This window comes from Schistocerca gregaria, chromosome X (assembly GCF_023897955.1).
Source record: "Schistocerca gregaria isolate iqSchGreg1 chromosome X, iqSchGreg1.2, whole genome shotgun sequence".
NCBI lineage: Eukaryota > Metazoa > Arthropoda > Insecta > Orthoptera > Acrididae > Schistocerca > Schistocerca gregaria.
In genome coordinates this window covers 619,963,999-619,986,842 of record NC_064931.1, presented here as the reverse complement: position 1 = coordinate 619,986,842, position 22,844 = coordinate 619,963,999, and the positions used below count along the sequence as shown (strand labels likewise).

Below are 22,844 nucleotides of genomic sequence, written 5' to 3'. Positions count from 1 at the left end.
CCAATGGTGTGTATGTGTATGAAGTTACATTGGCATTCAATAATGTCTTCTATGAGCTTCACCTTTCTGTCAGCAGTGTATGTATGTAAGTACTTGGGAATGGTTACTAGTTCTTAATTTTGGATCCATTGTTTTCCCTTTGATTGTTGGGAGAGACTCTCAGGAAATATGGCACAGTCATGTTATTTCAATTCTTTCTGTAGCAGTTTCCGGTAGTCTTCTGTTTACCTCCAATCACTTAGACTTGCACTTTCCTTCATGTTCCTATGTAGGTTGGAACTTGGCAACACTGCTGTGGAGACACTAGGCAATGGAATCTACTTTTGTTGCTGATAGCACATGTTGTTGACATACCTACCTTACCTCCGAGCAAATGGACTTGCCTGTCCCACATTACCGGTGTGTGCACAACTGAGGGAAACACAGTCACTTGTGAGTGAGCAGTCTAACGTAATGGTGTCACTTTGTTTTCAAAACAGGAACAACGGAGTTGGATCAAGACTGAATGTGCCAGAGGTCATACAGCACGAGAGAGCCATCAAGGTCTTCAAGAGGCATGTGAGGAATCGGCATTGCTGTACATAAAAGTGGCACTTTGGGTAAAAGCCTTCAATGAAGGTCGGCAAACTGTGACGGACATGCATCGGGCAGGTCGTCCTAGCGTCTCTGAAGAAGAAGCACATGCTGTTGCAGTGTTAGTGAACAATGATCGACGCCATACGATTCATGAGCTCACCCACGAAAGTGGATTACTGCATATGACTGTGCTTCGCATCCTGAAGGAATGCCTGGGCATGCGAAAAACTGCATCATGATGGGTTCCACATGACTTGACGCAAATGCAGAAATGGATGCGTTATGACATTGCTCACACACACTCGAAGTGCTATGAGTGTGAAAAAAAGGCTTTCTTATGTCGTATTGTAACACTGGATGAGACATGGGCCACAACGTATTAGCCAAAACTGAAACACTAATCCAACGAATGGTGTCATTATGGGTCGCTGCAAAATTCAAAAGTGCTTCTGAGCCCCAGTATGGTGAATGTTATGGTGATTCTCGTGTATGACTGTGATGGTGTTATCCTAACGTATTACATTCCTCCACGGCAGACCGTCAATGCACAGTATTACTGTTCATTTTTGGAGCATCACCTGTGGTCAGCTTTGCGAAAGAAGTGGCGACACTTTCTGCGCAACCCACCCATCATTTTGCATGACAATGCACAGGCGCATATAGCACAAGCCATTCCCCCACTGGCAACGGGTTCTACACAACGCTGGTGACTACTTTGAAGGACATAACAGGTGCAAACATGTAACTCTTTTGTACCGGTTGTGAATAAATAGTTGCCACTATTTAAGTTCCAACCCTTGTATATAGTTCTTCATACTGGAAGACGGGTCAAGGCTGTGCTTTTTCTGTGCAGATGCAAGGAGAAATGGCCATTGTCTGCAAACAGTTAAACTAAATGTAAGTACTGGATGCACATTTGTATCCCCTTATGCTTTGGTAAATGGTATGGGGTGCTGTCCATTGTGGAAAGCACAGCTGTGCCTGAATTGGATGTCTCCTTAGTTCCAGCTAATTCTGCACAAGCACAGAGGGCGAATACACTGGTAACTGGTAGCTGAAACGTTATATGAGTAATATAGCTCCTCTAGAATATTAAGTGACAGATCAGGCAGGAAGGCCAGTGTGCACTCAGTATGTCTGTTAGTGTGTCTCTTCCAACAAGATGTCAGCAGCTGTTGAATGCATTGGGTGCAGCAGACTGTGAATTGTAGCTCATGTCAGCATGAATAACACCTGCCATCTGGATACAGAGAGCATCATCCTCTGTTCCTTTAGACAGGTGGCAAAATGTTTTTTGGCTGGGGAGAGGGGGAGGTGGACAGGCAGGAAAGGGTTGTGATTTCCAACTTGCAGCCTTGTACCCAGAACCGATCAGAACCCTGGTCTACAAACAAACCAGAGGATTAGGTGATTCTGTGACAATCTTAGATGCACATTTCTTGACCTCAGCTGTTGGATGGAAAAAAATAGTCCCATTTTTCCCACTCCTTCAATAGGTCAGATGTGCAGTAAAGGGAAGTGAATGTTCAGATAACAGACTACACATGGCATGCATATGAGAAGCTGTTTAGTTTCGAGAAACCCAGTGATTTAGACATTAGCCACATTCACCCAAAAAGGAGAACATTTTGCCTTGGCGTAACATTTTAGACTGCTATGCATAGCATCAGTGGCATATGAAAAATTATGAAAGTGGTGGTGGTAATTGCTGGAAGCTCGAGGTTTTACCCAGAACTCATGTGGCAAGAAGTCCAACAATATTTTATACAACGTTTGTCCTTGCAGATCAGAAAATGATGTGCAGAAGTGTCAATGGTAAGGTCCCACAATTAGTCTTACTTATTTACAATAACAATACCCACGTAACACAAGGAGCATAATGCTTGCTGGAGCCAGAAGTGAATAACAACAAAATCTCAAACTCTGGCTGGGATGTACATGGTCATGCCTATTGAGGTTGTTACAGACTCTAATTTAGAAATAACTAATGGGAAGGTAAGTGTCAAAGTTAGGCCAAACACAGTAATCATATGCTTTTATAGACCACTTGCCTCTGGAATTACTGTGGCAGAATCCTTCAAAGAAAAGTCGCAGAATATGGTGCTTAAATTTCCTGAACATGCTATGGTAATAGGAGGAGATCTCAACTCACCGGCTATAGACTAGGAGACTCATGACTGTCCCTTTGAGCCCAGTGGTTTCTGCCTCAAACCACCAGTTTATTAATTTTGTTTTGAGGTACCAGTGTCTTTCATGTGAAGACAATGATGCTATTGCAAGACAGAGAGTCCCACATGGTACACTGAGGTACTTCTACTAATGTAGAGCAATGCAGCAATCTCTTACAGCATTTAAAGCAACAGCTGGTATGGAGTGTTTACTATATGATTGTAGGAGATACTGTCTGCAAATTTTTGTTAAATAATTTACTTGAGGTGCAGTTTTTGCATAGTAATCATACTGAGAAGATCAATGACAGTGCAAGTAAGTAAATCTAATGTTACTGTAACATAAATTTGAGTTTGTACTACAGCTGTTACAAGTGGTTTCAACAGGAAACCACTGGTATTGTATGTATTTTTATAATTAATCCTGTAATTGGATGCAAATTAATTACATTTTAGGCCCTTTTTTGCTTATTATTTGTGACTATACTTTCATTTAGGTATTATATGTTTGTGGAAGTTTCAAGACAGCACCCACAATCTAAACATCCACCTTTTAAAAGAAGAAATTATGAGTAATTTGGATTCAGAGATTTGTGAGACAGAAAGCTACAGAACAACAGGAGCTTCAACTCCTTTGAACTACAACTAACTGAAAATATACTTCATGATTATGTTCATGACAACAATCAAAATGGGCCCGCCATGATAAACTCACAAATAACATGGTTTACATCATACAAATTAGCAGCTGACTTCTCTAAGAGATCAGATGAGGTGTTGAAGTAAGCTTTGAATCTCCCACAAAAGTATTTCTGAGCTTGCTTTCACAGGAAATGATGGTATGTAGACAACTGCATGGTGCAGTGGTCCCAAAGTGAAACCACCTCCATAAAACAAATGATTGTTTACTTTTTGACAATTTCTTGTTGTACTCATTGCTTATGACATCAATACAAGTTAATTTTGAGACAAAATTTTAAAATTACATTTTTGGGACTCAAAGAGTTAAAACAAGTGGCACGGACAGGGTCTTGTCTGAGATTGGTCCACAAGGTTTTTATGTAAATTCTGTTGTATAGTAATTTACAGAACTTACCCATTATGGAGAGTTCTTAGATCTCCTATTAACTAACTGATCCAAACTTTTCAATTAAAGTAATGTTGAGGAGAGGCAATCAGTGACCATAAGCCTGTTATAGCTTCAACAACTACAGGTGTTAAAAAAGAATGTTAAGAGATGTAGGAAAATATTTCTGCTTCATAATATAATATATTAATAACCAATATATTAATAACCAACATCAAACATTCATCTTCACGAACAAAGATGTAGGTTATTAATAGTTAAGATTGGAAAGTATTGTACAATATGTTGTAACCAAAGACATCATGAACAAAATTGTATGATTAGACAAGTTGCGCCATGTTTATATAAGGAAGACCATTAGGAAATTGCTCATACACAAAGACAGTTTATCACAAATTTAAATCAAGTCACAGCTTTGTAGACAAACAAACTCTGAATACAGCCAAAATTAATGTCAGGAGAAAAGCAACAGAAGTTCAATGAATTCAAAAGTAAAATTTTGCCTACCAATTTTACAAAAAATTCTGAGAAGTACTTATCTTATGTCAATATAATAAACAGATCAAAATCATCTATACAGTAACATCTACATCTACATGACTACTCTGCAATTCACATTTAAGTGCTTGGCAGAGGGTTCATCGAACCACAATCATACTATCTCTCTACTATTCAACTCCCGAACAGCGAGCGGGAAAAACGAACACCTAAACCTTTCTGTTCGAGCTCTGATTTCTCTTATTTTATTTTGATGATCATTCCTACCTATGTAGGTTGGGCTCAACAAAATATTTTCGCATTCGGAAGATAAAGTTGGTGACTGAAATTTCGTAAAAAGGTCTCGCTGCGACGAAAAACGTCTATGCTGTAATGACTTCCATCCCAACTCGTGTATAATATCTGCCACACTCTCTCCCCTATAACGTGATAATACAAAATCATAAACAAATGTAAAAGACTAACCATGAGTGTGTGGAAAGATCCATTATTGTTTGATTTCACAATTTGTCATCTATTACTGGAATCAGTAAAAATTGTAAAATATCTGCACTCCACACAGCAAAGGAGATCCCTGATAACTAAAAGAGCTGTTGTCACCTTTCAACCGCAAAATGCAAATGGTCACCAAAATACTAAGTGAAAGCCATAGTTGCCTTAACAGTGCAGCAACACTGGCTTAGGAACATAAAATAAATCACATTATGTTATTGGCTGGGACAGACACACAAAGGTACTACACCAAGCCCACTTTCACTGCAAGGGGTCCTCCTTTGCATGGACTATTTGAGTAAGAGTCTAGAGCAACCTAAGTGGAAGGTAATAGAGAACCAGTAATAGGAAAAGTAGGTGCCAGGCTGAAATTCATGGGAAGAATCATACGGTAACCACTGAAAGAGTTGGCTTACACGACACTCATTCACGGAATTCTTGGGTATTGCTCATCACTGTAAGGCCCTTAGCAGATGGGGTAAATACAAGAGATAAAGAAGATCCAAAGTAGAGTGGTGGTTAGTTCACAGATTTGTTTAGTAAGAGACAGTGTCACAGAGACACTCATCAAACTCCAGTGATATAGTATAAGAGAGGTATTGTGCATCATGGAAAAGTTTATTGTTGAAACTACAAGAATGTACAGTCCTAGAAATAGAGCGATATACTACTTTCTGCCATATGTTTCTTACAAAATGACCAGATCAATAAAATGAAAGAAATTTGAGCTCATAATTGGTACAGCATTTTACCAACAGCTGTTCTTCCTGGCATCTTTCATGAATCAAAGAGAATGAGGGGATGGAGGGGTTGCAGAGCAGGGAGAGGGGGCTCCAAGTTGAAGCCAATTATTGCGTGAGTGAGTTCATGTTTTGCTGGTGCAAGTTTACCTCCAGTCTACTCTGTCTCACATATTGTACCATGGTAACCTCTGAATCTTATTAGCCAACATCCACAAACTTTGAGACTATCCTCATGAAACACAATACAATTTTTTTTTCTTCAGCACAGAAAGAGGTTTATTTACTGGACTGTTCTGATAAAACTCTTCTTGAAACCAGTTGTACAATAATGCATCTTTTTTTCTACACATCACATTTGAGGAAAAGTGTCAACTACTTCATTCCTCAATTTGACAGGACAGAGTGCACTCTCCTTTACCTAGTGTAAGTAACTTTTAACATCTGCAGTCTTATTTGCTGGAGTAACAGAACAGTCTCTTACTCTCAATATTCTATAGGCCAACTACTTCATTCCTCAATTTGACAGGACAGAGTGCACTCTCCTTTACCTAGTGTAAGTAACTTTTAACATCTGCAGTCTTATTTGCTGGAGTAACAGAACAGTCTCTTACTCTCAATATTCTATAGGCCAAGTTGGCATTAATGCAGTATCAGTCTTTTTGAGAAAGTTCTTGGGTGGTTACCTGCAATTTTAAAATCTGGCCATTGTCACAAGCAGTGCAACAATGCTGAATAGATGTCTTGAGTTTCAAATTAATAGAGACTGCCAGTGAATCTGTGATTCAGTGTGGATTTGTCTTAAAACTGTGAATGTATTTGCAACTTACGGGGTGCTAAAATGAGAAAAGTAATAGTTATTAACATACTGTAAGGCAGAAATAAAAAAACTGGTATGCTAAATAATACTTCACATCGTGAAGACATAAAATTTAAAGAACGAACTGACGCCAAGGTAGAGAAATGTGTGAGACTGTGAAGTGCTGCAGTAATTATCAAAGGTAACCAAACAGGCCTAAGCTTTACAGGAGAAAAGTATGTTAAATATGGACAGGTATGAACTGTGTTTTTGTAATGACTAAATAATCATAGTTATGCCAATTTGGATACTTGAACTTGTGATCGGCAGCGTGTTCATGTGTTTTATATGCTCTAAAATTTTGTGCCACTTGAGGGATAAGAAAGGGTAATAAAACAATTAATTAACTTGTATTTCAGAGCTTTCTTCTCATTAACATAGTAAATACACAATAAACATTTATTTACTGCTCATGGTCAACATTATTTCCCCTCTACTTCAAGTGAGAGTAACATACACATCAATATTTCTATTAAGGTTACCCATAATTTTTTTGCCTAGAAAGTGAAGGGAAGTGGAGGGACTGGGCAATGTAACCTTACAGGAAACTCAAGTTGTCACACAATCATGACTTATGTAGTCTAATAATAATTAAAAAAAGTCTTTCACAGAAATACGTCGACCGAAGTACTGTAGCACTTTTGCAACCTCATTATGGACACTTGGAAAATCTACCTGAGAAAAGCAATGTAGTCATCCTTGGCAGTTTTAATGTAGAAAGATTTGTAATTGAAACTAGAATTACTCTGCAGGTCATTTAGTTATATCTGCACATGCACAGGGGCGCTTCCAACTGACAAGACAAACAGTCACAAAAACACCTCAAAAACAAATATAAGGTTGCCGTGCCCTCAAAACCTATATCAACCTATCAGTATAATTCTGGCAAGGCCACAATGAATTCTTCAAACCCTGCACTTTCTTTAATGCCAGTGAGCTTAGGGTACTGGATTACTTTTGTCAGAATGCGTCCCTTCTACAACACGACTTCCTTTTTAATTGCATCCCCATCAAATTAGAAAGAAGTTGCCTCACAATGCTTAACCATGGGCAGTATGCAGTCAAGTCCACTTAAAATGCAAAGTCTGTAATCAATTCTGGATGTTCTAATTTTCGTACATGCACTCCTTTTTCCTTCATAAATGCAAAAATAGTGAGGTGTAATCAAAAAAATTGTTCCAAGCATGCCCCTTGACTTAACCAACATATTTTGCAGTAATATATGAAGTGTCCATAATCTTCGTTCATTTTCACTGAAAACTGTTGCAACTGAATATGGAATAATGGGTGTAACTTCAGAAATTTTACTATTTGTACCGCCAATTTCTTCAAGTGCTCCAGGCCTGCAAATTTAGCACAAAGTGCTTCTTGAAGTACAGAACAATGAAGCCCCTCTGTCGACCATAGTCATTTTTTTCTTCTTTCACTGTTATCTAAAACTTTAAATTCTTTCTTCATGAAACAGTAATGTCATTTTGTAGCAAATAAGCAATGTTTGTCTCTTATATGAATTGAGAATTTTCATTCCTCTCTTCTATCATTCCCATTCATTTTAAAGGATTGTGAGGATAGATTGGTAGACTGCCTCTACCATGAACAAATAGCAAAGGGTAAACAGCACTGACATCACAATTCTGCTGAATTCAGAGAGCTGTGCTGACCACAAAATGTCATCAGGCCCATCACCAGCCGGGTCACTTCTAGCCCTATTCTCCAGTGCAGGCTCTTTGTGGCACAGGAGGCATCCACTGACAGCACCACAGAGGCCGAGGACATAACTTTCCTGAGCACCAAGTGCTGTCTTACACAATTAGGTGGGGACATGGAGGTGGACGCAGGAATAACACCAGCATACAGGTGCCCCAATAAGAGGAGAGGACTGTGGTAACCTGCAGTTACCACCTCAACTGCATTGGCAACTCACCGTTCATCAAAGCTCAGTAGGACATGAGACGCTGGCCTGGCACGTTATTTAATCAGTTCACGCTGGCACATGGTGACAAAGCTTAGCTGCCTGGAGGCACCACTTGCAGCCAACAATGACAGTCGTGCATTAAGAGCAGCATGTGCATCTGCTGTTCAGCGCCATGTGTGGAAATGTCTAATGCTTTTCGATTTAATCCCAGAGCAGAATGGCTTCTGTCTCATTCTCCATTTCAAGCACTACCTAACTCCACTCTGCTCTTAAATCTCTTACAAACTTGGCAATGTACAAGAATGATTTACTGAACATGTTTTTCGTTTCTACATTAAAGTGATTTCATTGTTGCTGACTTTCTCAATTTCTTGTGTTATTACAGAAACCACATCTTGGCAGCAGAAGCAACAACAAAAACACTGCATTCAATTAAATCAATACAGAAAAGAGTAAGTATCATGAAATGCATGCACATTGAATTATGAGGATTTTTAGTGCTTCCATAGTTATCTGAAAAGTAGTGTCGCAGAATTGTTAAACTTTTTTTAACAACAATGCAGGTCTAATTCGGAGTATTAAATGACACAAACAGTAATACGGCTGTGAATAATCCAGCAGTTAAAGGTGAATCACAGTTGTCAGGATTTTTGAATATATGTGTAAGAGGAAAGAACACACGGACAAAAGACATTGGCACACCAATTGTCAAGATAGATGGTATAGAAGACGTAGTCTCACAAGGCCTGCACATCAGGATGAAAACAGAAAATTGTAAATAACAGTCACTCGATCAGAAACAGTATGCAAGCAGGGATTCAACACCATTCAGAAGAGAATCTTCACTGCATACATACCACTGCTGCTGTAGCACAAAAGCCATAACACTGGTAAATGAAATAAAATTGACTGGAAAAGGATCTTCCATTCAGAAGTATTCTTCTATGCTTTAAGAGTGTTCTACCACAAATACAGACAGAAAATGAAAGGCTTTGGTTTGTACCCTGTTATTTGAGTGGAGGTCAGTATGTTGGGACATATGTCCATACAAAAATTTATGAAAGTACCATACCATACATTGAATTTGAAGCTGTACTCCTGGCAGAGTACTTGATAGAAGCCAAAGAGGGAGAAGTAGACTGGCTGTTGTTAAGTGGCCCCAATTATAGAAGAGATAATGCGGCATTGAAGAAATTTCTAAAAAATGACTGGGAGAAGAGTCAGTGTTTGGATCAGCCACTGATGGTAGATGTATTAGGATTCAGTCCAATCAGTAGATTGTTATGAAAGGTGAAAACAAAGTTAAGAGGATAGAAACTGTGAGCAGAAGCCTAGAGCAAATGGACCATGTACATTCAAATGAAACCAAAACAGAAGAGAGAACAAATTGTATAAGAATCAAAGATACGCATAATGAAGACAGATGACAAGTATACGGCAGACAAAATGATAAGGTGGAATCACACAGAGCTTACAGTATTAGTGTCAGTAGAAACAACAATCACATGAGGGAACTGCATGGTGAAAACTTCAGGCACAATGGAAGAAACATTTTCCAAGGGCAGTACCTTATCAATGGATAATGTCAGGAAAGATAAATGGATGAAAGCTGTTCAGAGTACGACTTTCAATTGTTCTAGCATGTCAGCCTGATCTCTCATTCGTAAACTGGACTCCTTATCATCAACATTAAGGAAATGTGCAACACTTAATGTAGAATCCATAGCAAACCACCTTGTCTCAAATTCCAATCCATAAGGAGTTCAGTAGAAGGATCAAAAGTGAACTCATAGGGCAAAATGAACCTCTCAGTAAAACATACCAGAACTGTCTATGAAAAGCAGCTGCAGAGGTGAAGGGCCACTGGGATGTCTTGGGGGAGCAGACACCAACACTCTGAGAACAGCAGTGCTGGCTTAGGTTTATTTATCACTTCAGTACTGTCCGCGCATATGATTCTACAGTTCCTAAGCCCCATCTAGTTGAAGCTTTATTTTGACAGACCATGCGCATTGTATCTGGTGCCTATGCTTGAAGGAAGCACTAAAAAAAAAATGAATGGGCTGAAGGCAAAAATTTATTAGATATTGGCAGTTGTGATGTACCTTGCCATAACAAGGTCTGCATCTATAATAACATCTGCAATGGTCTGAAGATAGAAGACTTATTTGATCTCGGCAGTTGTGACGTACCTTGACATAACTGGATCTACATCTACAGTCACATGCAACTCCACAATCCATCACATGGTGTGTGGCAGAGGGTACCCCGCACCACTACTAGTCATTTCCTTTTCTGTTCTTCCCAAAGCATATCCATAATACTTGTGTGTTATTTGAACCTACCAGTAAAAAATCTGGCAACCCATCTCTGAACTGCTTTGATGACTTTCTTAAATTTGACCTGCTATGGATCCCAAACACTCTAACAGTACTCAACATTGGGTCACATTAGCGTCCTATATGTGGTCTCCTTTTCAGATGAACCACACTCTCCTAAAATTCTCGCAATAAACCAAAGTTGACCATTTGCCTTTCCCACTACAGACATATATGCTCATTTCATTTTATATTGCTTTGCAACATTATGCCTGGATTACAATCTATACCTGGCAAGTTGAAGTTATCGCTTATTGCAACGGGATGATCAGGAAAATTACTAATGATATCCTGCAAGTTCTGTCTGAAGCACTCTACAACTACAGATCCTGACCCAGGTTCCCTGGGGCACTTCTGATGATACCCTTGTTTCTGATAAGCACTCGCTCTCGAGGGCAACATACTGGTTCTGGTACTTAAGAAGTTTTCAAACCACTTACATATCTCTGAACCTATTCCATATGCTTGTATCTTTGTTAACAGTACACAGTGTAGCACCATGGCAAATGCTTTACAGAAATCTAGGAATATGAAATCATCCTGTTGCCCTTCATCCATGGTTCGCAGGGTATCATGAGAGAAAAGGAAAAGCTGAGTTTCACATCTACATCTACCTCATATTCTGCAAGCCACCTAATGGTGTGTGGTGGAGGGTACTTTGGGTACCACTATCTGATCCCTCCAACTGTGTTCCACTAGCGAATAGCGCATGGGAAGAATGACTGTCGGTAAGCCTCTGTATTGGCTCTAATTTCTTGGATTTTCTCCTCAGGATCAATATGCGAGATGTATGTAAGGGGGAGGGGGGGGGGGGGGGGGGAGTAATATGTTGTCTGACTACTCCTGAAAAGTGCTGTCCCGAAATTTCAATAGTAAAACTCTCCATGATGCACAACACTTCTCTTGTAACGTCTGCCAGTGGAGTTTGTTTAGCATCCCCGTAAAGCTCTCTCGCCAGCTAAACAATCCCGTGAAGAAACGTGCTGCTTTTTGTTGGATCTCCTCTATAAGTCCTACCTGATACGGATCCCTGATAAATGAACAATACTCAAGAATCGGGCAAACAAGCACCTTATAAGCCACTTCTTTTGTGGATGAGTTACATCTCCTTAAGATTCTTCCAATCAATGAGTCTTGTGTCTGCTTTTCCCACTATCTGTTTTATATGGTCGTTCCACTACGGTCGCTCTGGATAGTTACACCTAGATATTTTATGGAAGACCCTGTCTCCACCTGTTTGTCATCAATAGTGTAGCTGTAGAGTAGTGGATTTCTTTTCCTATATATGCACAATATGTTAAATTTATTTATGTTCAGGGTCAACTGCCAGAGACTGCACCATTCATCAATTCTCTGCTCTCTGCTCTCTGCTGGTTGTTCTGCAAATTCTTACAGTCTTCTGGCATTGCTACTTTGGTATAAACAACTACATCGTTTGCAAATAGCCTTAAAGAGCATTCGGTGTTTTCTACTAGATCATTTATATACATTGTAAAAGCAACGGTCCTATCACACTTCATTGTAGTACTCCGGATATTACCTATACATCTGTTGATTTTGTTCTGTTATGAGTGATGTGTTGAGTTCTATCTGCAAGAGATCTTGAATCCAATCACAGACCTGCTCCAATACTCCGTAATCTCATTTTTTTTCCATTAAATGGCAATGTGGGACAGTGTCAAAAGCCATCCTGAAATCAAGGAACATGGCATAAACCTGAGCGCCATTGTCCACTGTGCTGTGGATTTCATGGAGGAACAGAGTGAGGCGAGTTTTGCAGGATCTCTGTTTGCGGAATCCATGTTGATTTTTATAGAGGAGATGTTCATTTTCCAAGAATGTCATAATTCTTGAGCACAAAATATGTTCCATAACTCTAACAACAGATTAACGTCCACAATATAGGTCTATAATTGTGTGGATCTGTCTTACAGCCTTTCTTAAAAATGGGAATGACCTGCACTTTTTTCCAATAGTTAGGTGCCTTTCGTTGCTCAAGTGATAAATTACTGCTAGAAGGGGAGCAAGTTCTTTCGCATAATCCTTATATAATCCTTATAGGTATCTCATCTGGTCCTGAAGCCTTTCCACTACTAAGCGATAGTAGCTGCTTTTCAATTCCATGATTGGTTATCTCAATATCTGTCATATCAATGTTTGCACGACGATTGAAGGGAGGGACAGTGTTATGATCTCCCGTGGTGAAACAACTTCGGAAGACCAAACTCAGTATTTCAGCATTCTCTCTGTTATCTTCCATTTCAGTGTCGGTGTGTTTGCTGAGAGAAAGAACAGACGATTTTGACCCACTTACTGATTTTACACATGACAAAAACTCTTAGGGTTTTTACTCATATTGGTTGACAACGTCTTACTTTCATAATCATTGAACGCTTCTCTCGTTGCTCTTCTTAAGCTCATTTTCGCTTCTTTCAGCTTTTGTTTGGCAGCTAGGTTTTTACTTCTCTTGAACCTGAGATGAAGTGCTCTTTGTTTACGTAGTGCTTTTCTAACATGGCTATTAAACCATGGTGGATCTTTCCCATCCCTTAAAACCTTACTCGGAACATACCTGTCTAGTGCATATTGTAGGATGCTTTTGAATTTTTTCCATTTGCTCTCCACATCTTCACCCTCATCACCGAATATTTAATGCTGACTGCTGAGATATTCTGAAATTTGTATCCTGTCACCCTTTCTGAGCAAATATATCTTCCTACCTATCCTCCTACCTTTCTTAACATTACTTGTAGGACCAGTTGTCATAGATGCTGTCACAGCCTTATGACACCGATATCTTCCTCTATGTTAACTGATTTGATAAGTTCAGGTCTGTTTGTTGCCAGGAGGCCTAAGACGTTACCTTCACACACTGGTTCTCTAAATATCTGCTCAAGGTAATTTTTGGACAAGACACCCAGAACAATTCCCTGTCTCTGGCACCAGTTTCAATGGCATAACACTGCCTATCTATACCTGGCAAGTTGAAGTCACCCTCCCATTACAAAGGCATGATCAGGAAAATTACACGTGATATTCTACAAGTTCTCTCTGAAGCACTCTACAACTACAGATCATGACCCAGGTTTTCTATAAAAGCATTCGATCACCACTTTTGACTGTTCTTTGATACTCAATTTCACCCAGATTAATTCACATTCGGAATCTGTGATAACCTCACTAGATTTTATTGAATTTTTTACTGCAATAAACACGCCGCCACCATTGGCGACTGACCTATCTTTACAATAACCATTCCTGTCTGAACTTAGGATTTCATTGTCATTGACGTCTAGCTTCAAACAGCTTTCTGTTACCAATACTATCTGTGCATTATAACCTTCAGTAAGCGATACTAATTCTGGGACCTTTCCTTGCATGTTCCTGCAGTTTACTAAAATCATATTAATCTTTTCTATCTTTTATCTGCGAGGACCAAGATTCTCTGAGGTCGCTGTGGCTGATTTAACAGGCAAATCATCTTTGCTCCCAAGGGAGGGGTCGTCTAACTAAAAAAAAAAAAAACCATGTGCACGCCACATGCAACCCTAGTAGTCGCATCCTGCATGTAGTGCATGTCTGACCTATTAAGGGGGACTCTACAATTTTGCACCTGATAGCGGAGGTTGAGAAATTCGCATCCGATACCATCACAGGGCCATCCGAGCCTCTGGTTTAGACCTTCCACTCTGCTCCAAACCAGAGGACCACGATCAACCCTGGGTACGATGCTACAAATAGACAGCTTAGCTTGCACCCCGCATGCATTGCAGGTTGCCTTCGCCAAATCAGCCAGCTGCCGAAAGGAGCCGAGGATGGCCTCAGAACCCAAGCGGCAGGTGTCACTCGTGCCGACATGTGCCACTACGTGCAGCCGGTTGCACCCAGTGTGCTTGATAGCCGCCAGCTGGGCCTCCTCCACATCAAAGATGAGACCTCCTGGCAAACATACCGAATGCACATTGGAATTCTTTCCCGCCTTGCCTGCTATCTCCGTGAGGGGCTCCATCACACACCTAACATTGGAGCTCCCAATGACTAGCATACCCAGCCTCCGTACTTTTCCAGACTGGGCAGGAAAATCGACGGTTGGACCAACAGAAGAGGCATCCCATGCTGTCTCAGAGTTATCATCAACACTGGGAAGCATCTTGTACCTGTTGCTAGGATGTAGGGTGCCAGCTGGACGGCCTGCTCCTTCTTTCCCCTTCTACCCAGTGACACGCAAACCCACCACTGTCTGCCATTCATTCTGGAGTGAGGACGGACCGGTCAGATGTTGTGTATCAGAAGCTGCAGTGACGTGTGGGTCACCAGGGGATTCCAGTGGCACCAAAGGTGTCGCAGGTCTTGTCATTGGTGCCCCGACGTCACCGCTACTTCGAGCATTAGCTAGAAGCTTGTCAACGGTAGCTAACACAGCTTCCAGCTGTTTACGGAGAGCAGCCAACTCTCCTTGTGTCTGCTCACAACAAACACAGTCCCTAACCATATTGTACTTTCTGAAACTGTGATGATTTGTTGACAAAAGCTTTTCTCTTCTAAGGGAATTTATTACATTCAAACTAAGAATATGTTCAGGATTCTGCAGCAAACCAGTGTTGAAGATATTGGTCTGTAACTTTGCAGGTCTGTTCTTTTACCTTTCTTCTATACAGAAGTTACCTGCTCTTTTTTCCAGTTGCTTTGGACTTTTTGCTGGGTGAGAGATTGGTGATAAATGCGAGCTGGGTAAGGGGCCAGTGCCATAGAGTACTCTTTGAACAGCCAAACTGGTGACTCATTTGCTTTCAATTCTTTCAGTTGTTTCTCTACATCAGCAGTGCTTATCACTATGAATTATGAATTACCTCAAAGCAGTCTATTGACACACAGTCAACATGGGTTTAGAAAACATCGTACCTGTGAAACACAACTAGCTTTTTACTCACATGAAGTGTTGAGTGCATTTGACAAGGGATTTCAGATCGATTCCATATTTCTGGATTTCCGGAAGGCTTTTGACACTGTACCACACAAGCGGCTCGTAATGAAGTTGCGTGCTTATGGAATATGGCCTCAGTTATGCGACTGGATTTGTGATTTCCTGTCAGAGAGGTCACAGTTCATAGTAATTGACAGAAAGACATCAAGTAAAACAGAAGTGATTTCTGGTGTTCCCCAAGGTAGTGTTATAGGCCCTTTGCTGTTCCTTATCTATATAAACGATTTGGGAGACAATTTGAGCAGCTGCCTGTGGTTGTTTGCAGATGACACTGTCATTTATCGACTAATAAAGTCATCAGAAGATCAAAACAAACTGCAAAAAAAAAAAAAAGATATCTGAATGGTGCGAAAAGTGGCAGTTGACCCTAAAGAACGAAAAGTGTGAGGTCATCCACATGAGTGCTAAAAGGAACTTGTTAAACTTTGGTTACATGATAAATCAGTCTAATCTAAAAGCCGTAAATTCAACTAAATACCTAGGTATTACAATTACGAATAACTTAAATTGGAAGGAACGTACAGAAAATGTTGACGGGAAGGCTAGCCAAAGACTATGTTTTATTGGCAGGACACTTAATAAATGTAACAGATCTACTAAGGAGACTGCCTACACTACGCTTGTCCATCCTCTTTTAGAATACTGCTGCGCAGTGTGGGATCCTTACCAGATAGGACTGGTGGAGTACATCGAAAAAGTTCAAAGAAAGGCAGCATGTTTTGTATTATCATGAAATATGGGAGAGAGTGTCACAGAAATGATACAGGATTTGGACTGGACATAATTAAACAAAGGCTTTTTTCGTTGTGACGTAATCTTCTCACGAAGTTCCAATCACCAACTTTCTCCTCCAAATGCGAAAATATTTTGTTGACGCCGACCTACATAGGGAGGAATGATCACCATGATAAAATAAGGGAAATCAGAGCTCAGACGGGAAGATATAGGTGTTCATTCTTTCCACGCGCTATATGAGATTGTAATAATAGAGAATTGTGAAGGTGGTTTGATGAACCCTCTGCCCGGCACTTAAATGTGATTGCAGAGTATCCATCTAGATGTAGATGTAGGTAGATGTAGGTGTATGTCCTACATACAAGAGTCTGTGTGATGGTCAAATGACAGTATATTTGTGCAATTCTCCTGAGTGAACTATTTCTTAGAAGAAAAATTTAAAACTTGGGCTTTACTTTTGTTATCTTCTACTGCCACATCAGATGGGATAGAAGCCTCAGACCTACTTAGCAATTTTACATAGGACCAGAATTTTCTCGATTTCTTGGCACAATATCTATTGCTAAGGCGTGATGGTGGTAGTTTTTGTAAACTTTGGGCATCGATCTTTCCACAGATACACAAATTTCTATTAACTTCTGCCTGTTGTCATTTGTGTGTTCTCTTTTGTACCAAGAGTGCAACAGTATTTTCTTCATCATTATTCTTCAAATTTCATTGTTAAACCACAGTGGGTCTTTCCTGTTCTTAAGTCACTTATTTGGCACATACTTCTCCAGAATATAATTTACAATGCGTTTAAACTTTGCCTATAATTCCTCTATGACCATCGTACTGGAACTAAATGATGTCAACTCATTGTCTAAGTGGGATGCTGACAACTGTCTAGCTGCTCTTCCTAGCAGAAATACTCTCCTTGCCTACTTGATAGACTTATTAACTTTAGTAACCAAAGTTGCTGTGATAATATCATGGTCACTAATCCCTGTCTCTACACTGACGCCGTCGATTAGGTAAGGCCTGTTTGGAGGTATGAGGTATAAAATACTTCCATTGTGTGTGGGCTGTTGTACTAGCTGATCACAACAGTTTTCGAAAAATGTGTTCGAAAGAACTTTGCACGAGTGTTTGTCTGTAGCCCTGCAATGAATACAATAAATGTCCCAGTCTATATTCAGTAGGTTAAGTCGCTTCCAGCTAATACTGCATGGTCTGGATACTTCCACACTACTAACCATAGACTTTCTGCCAATCATCATGGCAAACTTGGGTGGCTGGTAACAACATCCAACAATTAACTCAAATTCGACCTCAGTAGAGACAATACTTTTGTCAACTGCAAAGAACACACCCCTCCTACGGCGTTTAAACTGTCTTTTTGAAATATGTTAAATAAATCGCTAAATTTCATAGCTTCCTCCTTTGAGTTCAAGCCACCTCTCAGTCCCAAAAATTAATTTAGGTGCAAGATGTTTCCTGAAAGGCAGTAAATTCAAGAGCTTTTTTACAAATACTCCAATAATTTACTGATAACATTTCGACAGTCAAAATGTCTTTACTCTGAAAGCGGTCTGATTTCACTATCTTCAAGATGCCTGGCGAGTGTTCGTCAGAGAACCTCAACCTACCGTGCATTCCACAAGTACTTTGCTAGCCAATTAGCTGTTTCCTTTGTGTGGTGCACAGATGACATATCAAGGAATGTCCTACAATTCCCCACCTGATAACATAGGTCCAGAAATCTGCAGCCAAGACTGTAACAGAGTCAATGAAGCCTTTGGCTGAAAACCTCCACATGGCTCCAAACCAAAAGATCTCAATCAATTCTGGGAATAATGCTGCAAACTGTGAGCTCCGTTACATATTTTCTGCAATTACATTTTGGAACTATTGTGGAAATTTAGATATCACAGTAATCTGTCAAGTGTGTGGCCGCCGAACAGCAGTGGCAGGCTGCTTCCATGGCCAGAGAGCTCGAGTAGCACATATTCAATGCAATATGGTGCTTATACTAAGCAGGTAGGTGGTGTGAAGAATGGCTTGCAACATGAGGACATATCTTGCACTCACAGATTGGAAATGACACAGAGAAGAGGCACCAGTCATAATCTTAATTATACGAATTAATAACAATAATTCAGTTTTGATACATATGATGCCAGAGGAAGCCTTTCAGTCAGTAACCATAATTGTGGCATTATTGCAATGCAGTAAACTTGACGTTTTGCTGAACAAATGTTAGGGGCAGGGTAATCTGAGAAAATACAAGGAGGTACAAAACTCAACAATGTTAAATAATATGTTTTCTAGCACATCAAGTGAATGTTGGCAATTAGGGCAATCCAGTTGAGATCATCATGCTGACTAGGAGCATAATTCCCCCCCCCCCCCCCCCAGGTTAGTTACATTTTTTACCATCAGAAGTGTGTTACTGCAAATTTCACGGTGTTTAATTACAATAAAAATACCATGTTAGCCTCCTGATTTTTCATTTCATAATGGTAGCTACCTGCACTCCAACCAGAAACCACACTTTATCAGTTTACAGTATGATAGCACCAACTACTGCTACACACATCTTCAAAAGAAAATGCAGCACATGGAGCAGACAGGAGACCGGTTAAATGCTTGCACATGGGATTAGCTCAAAGCCAAGCTACCTTCATCTTCCCTCCCTCAATGAAACATATTTGTCCAGTGTATCTGTATGAATCCAAGGTCACTGCTCACAGGCAAAGCATCTGCTTTTACATGGCAATGTTACAGCTAGGCATTAGACAGATACAGCACATTGAAATATATGGCATTTTCAAGCAGTTGTATGATGAACTATAGAAGCCAAAAGATAACATCCCAAATCCAGTTGGTGATTAAAAGATTGTGTGTGCATGTGACACTAACAGCAAATCTGTCAGGTGCTGTTAGATTTGAAAGCAGGAGAACACATATATAGTGCTTAATTAATGTGCAGAATGTATACTATAAAGTATTCCCTAACACAATGCTGAGATGGACTTCCATAATGAGAAAGCAGGGCTCTGTGAAGAGAATTTGCAGCAAACCATCATGTTTAAAGGCAAGGTAGTCACACAGTCAAAACAGTTTTACCACAATCAATTGAACCATAACCAAATAAGGCTAATGAAGATACAGAGAAATCAACAAATGGAATTACTATGGGAAGCAACATTGGACTGGCAGAGAAGACTCCAGACCGATAAAATATGACATAGTAGCAAAAATCTAGGGTTTAGGCCGATAGACCATAAAGGAAGGGGCTAGTATATTATTGAAATATGAAGATGAGTTTTCAGAAGATCTGAGCACAATTAGTGGGCCACATGCTATCATCAATAGTCAGTATGCAAATAGATTGGAACTAAAATACATGCCAAAGGCAATTCAGGGGATAGAACACATGCAAAACGCAAAAAGTGCCAATAAAAAAGTAAATAAAAGGGTGGTCAAGTTACAACAACATTAATGAACAGCTGTACAGGCATTAGTGACATAAAAATACTGATCTAGACAGTTATTAAGAGCTGAAAATCCACACTAACACTGAATAGCAGGTGCACACACTTCACTTTTCACAAGGGGTGCTAGGATCAGAGTTATCTGTAGCAATCAGTCAATACTGATTTGCCATCCTGAGCCAGCAACCATACTGTTCACAATGGCATTAGACAGTAGTATTTGGTAATGTGTAGTAATAAGATTTCTTAAATATATGACAGTGATGCAGAGTAACAAGCCAGCCCAGGTATCAATACTGATGTGCAATTAGATTAGATTAGATTAGATTAATACTTGTTCCATAGATCATGAATACGACACTTCGTAATGATGTGGAACGTGTCAGGTTAATAAAAGATGTCTGTACAAGAAATTACATTACACAAAATATTGCATGACACTAATGATTAAGTTTTTTTTTTTTTTTTTTTTTTTTTTTTTTTTTTTTTTTTTACTTAGTTTATATCTAAAAATTCAGCCAATGAGTAGAAGGAGTTGTCATCTAGAAATTCTTTTAATTTATTTTTAAATGTTAGTTGGCTATCTGTCAGGCTTTTGATGCTGTTTGGTAGGTGCCCAAAGACTTTTGTGGCAGCATAATTTACCCCTTTCTGTGCCAAAGTCAGATTTAACCCTGCATAGTGAAGATCATCCTTTCTCCTGGTGTTATAGGTATGCACACTGCTATTACTTTTGAATTGGGTTGGATTATTATCAACAAATTTCATAAGGGAATATATATACTGTGAGGTTACTGTGAGGATCCCTAGATCCTTAAATAGATGTCTGCAGGATGACCGTGGGTGGGCTCCAGCAATTATTCTGATTACACGTTTTTGTGCAATGAATACTTTTCTACTCAACGATGAATTACCCCAGAATATGATGCCATACGAAAGCAGTGAATGAAAGTAGGCATAGTAAGCTAATTTACTGAGATTCTTATCACCAAAATTTGCAATAACCCTAATAGCATACGTAGCTGAACTCAGACGTTTCAGCAGACCATCAATGTGTTGCTTCCAGTTTAACCTCTCATCAATGGACACACCTAAAAATTTTGAAAATTCTACCTTAGCTACAGACTTCTGTTCAAATTCTATATTTATTACTGGAGTTGTGCCATTTACTGTACGGAACTGTATATACTGTGTTTTATCAAAATTTAAAGAGAGTCCGTTTGCTGAGAACCACTTAATAATTTTGTGAAAAACATCATTTACAATTACATCACTTAGTTCTTGGTTTTTGGATGTTATTACTATACTTGTATCATCAGCAAAAAGAACTAACTTTGCATCTTCATCAATGTGGAATGGTAAGTCATTAATGTATATCAAGAACAGTAAAGGACCTAAGACCGAACCCTGTGGGACCCCGTGCTTGATAGCACCCCAGTTTGAGGAATCAGCTGTTTTAACATTACACGAACCACTTATTTCAACTTTCTGCATTCTTCCAGTTAAGTATGAATTAAACCATTTGTGCACTGCCCCACTCAAACCATAATGATTTAGCTTATCTAAAAGAATTCCATGATTTACACAATCAAAGGCCTTTGAGAGATCACAAAAAATACCAATGGGTGATGTCCGGTTATTCAGAGCATTTAATATTTGATCAGTGAAAGCATATATAGCATTTTCTGTTGAAAAGCCTTTCTGAAAACCAAACTGACATTTTGTTAGTACTTTATTTTTACAAATATGGGAGGCTACTCTTGAATACATTACTTTCTCAAAAATTTTTGATAGAGCTGTCAGAAGAGAGATTGGGCGGTAGTTGTTGACATCCGACATATCCCCCTTTTTATGCAATGGTTTTACAATGGCATATTTCAGTCTATCAGGGAAAACACCCTGCTCCAAAGAGCTATTACATACGTGGCTGAGAATTCTACTTATCTGTGGGGAACAAGCTTTAAGTACTTTGCTGGAAATGCCATCAATTCCGTAAGAGCTTTTACTTTTCAGTGAGTTTATTATTTTACTGATTTCAGAGGGAGAGGTTGGTGGAATTACAGCTGTTTCAAACTGTGCAGGTATGGCCTCTTCTATTAATAGCCTTGCCTCTTCTAGTGAAGATCTAGATCCTATTTTCTCCACAACATTTAAAAAATGATTATTCAAAATATTTTCAATTTCTGATTGTTTGTTAGTGCACTTGTCATTCAATTTTATTGCACTAAAGTCTTCCTGTGCTCTTGGTTGCCCTGTTTCCCTTTCAATAATATTCCAAATTGCTTTAATTTTATTATCAGAGTTACTGATCTCAGACATGATACACATGCTTCTGGACTTTTTAATAACTTTTCTTAGTACCGCACAATAGTTTTTATAATATTGAACAATTTCGGGGTCAGTACTCCATCTTGCTGTTAGATACAGTTCTCTTTTGTGGTTGCAAGATATTCTTATTCCTTTAGTTAGCCAAGGTTTTTTACATGTTTTCTTGGAATTATGTTTAACTATTTTCTTGGGAAAACAATTTTCAAATACCCTTAAAAATGTATTGTGAAATAAGTTATATTTCAAGTTTGCATCGGGTTCCTTATACACTTCATCCCAGTCTAGCTGCTGTAGGCTTTCCCTAAAGTTTGCAATATTTATATTGTTAATTGAACGCACTGCTTTGAAAGTCTGATTTATTATACTGCATGGAGCTATGTCATGTACTGTAACAAGCTGTGCACTATGATCTGAAAGACCATTCTCAACAGGATAAGCATTTATGTCCTTAAACTTATCTTGGTCTATAAAAAAGTTATCTATCAATGTACTGCTGTTCTTTGTTATCCGAGTAGGAAAATCAATGACGGAGCTCAAATTGAAAGAACTGAGTAATACTAAAAGGTCATTCTTCCTATTACACTCTTTCAGGGAATCAACATTGAAAT

The 22,844-nt window shown here is 39.3% G+C and overlaps 1 protein-coding gene across 1 annotated transcript in view; it reads right to left on the bottom strand.

Moving 5' to 3' along the window:
* Positions 1-22,844, bottom strand: part of LOC126299076 (protein Hook homolog 3-like) — a 197,136-nt gene that overhangs the window by 133,946 nt on the left and 40,346 nt on the right. The gene's annotated exons all lie outside the window — the stretch shown is intronic.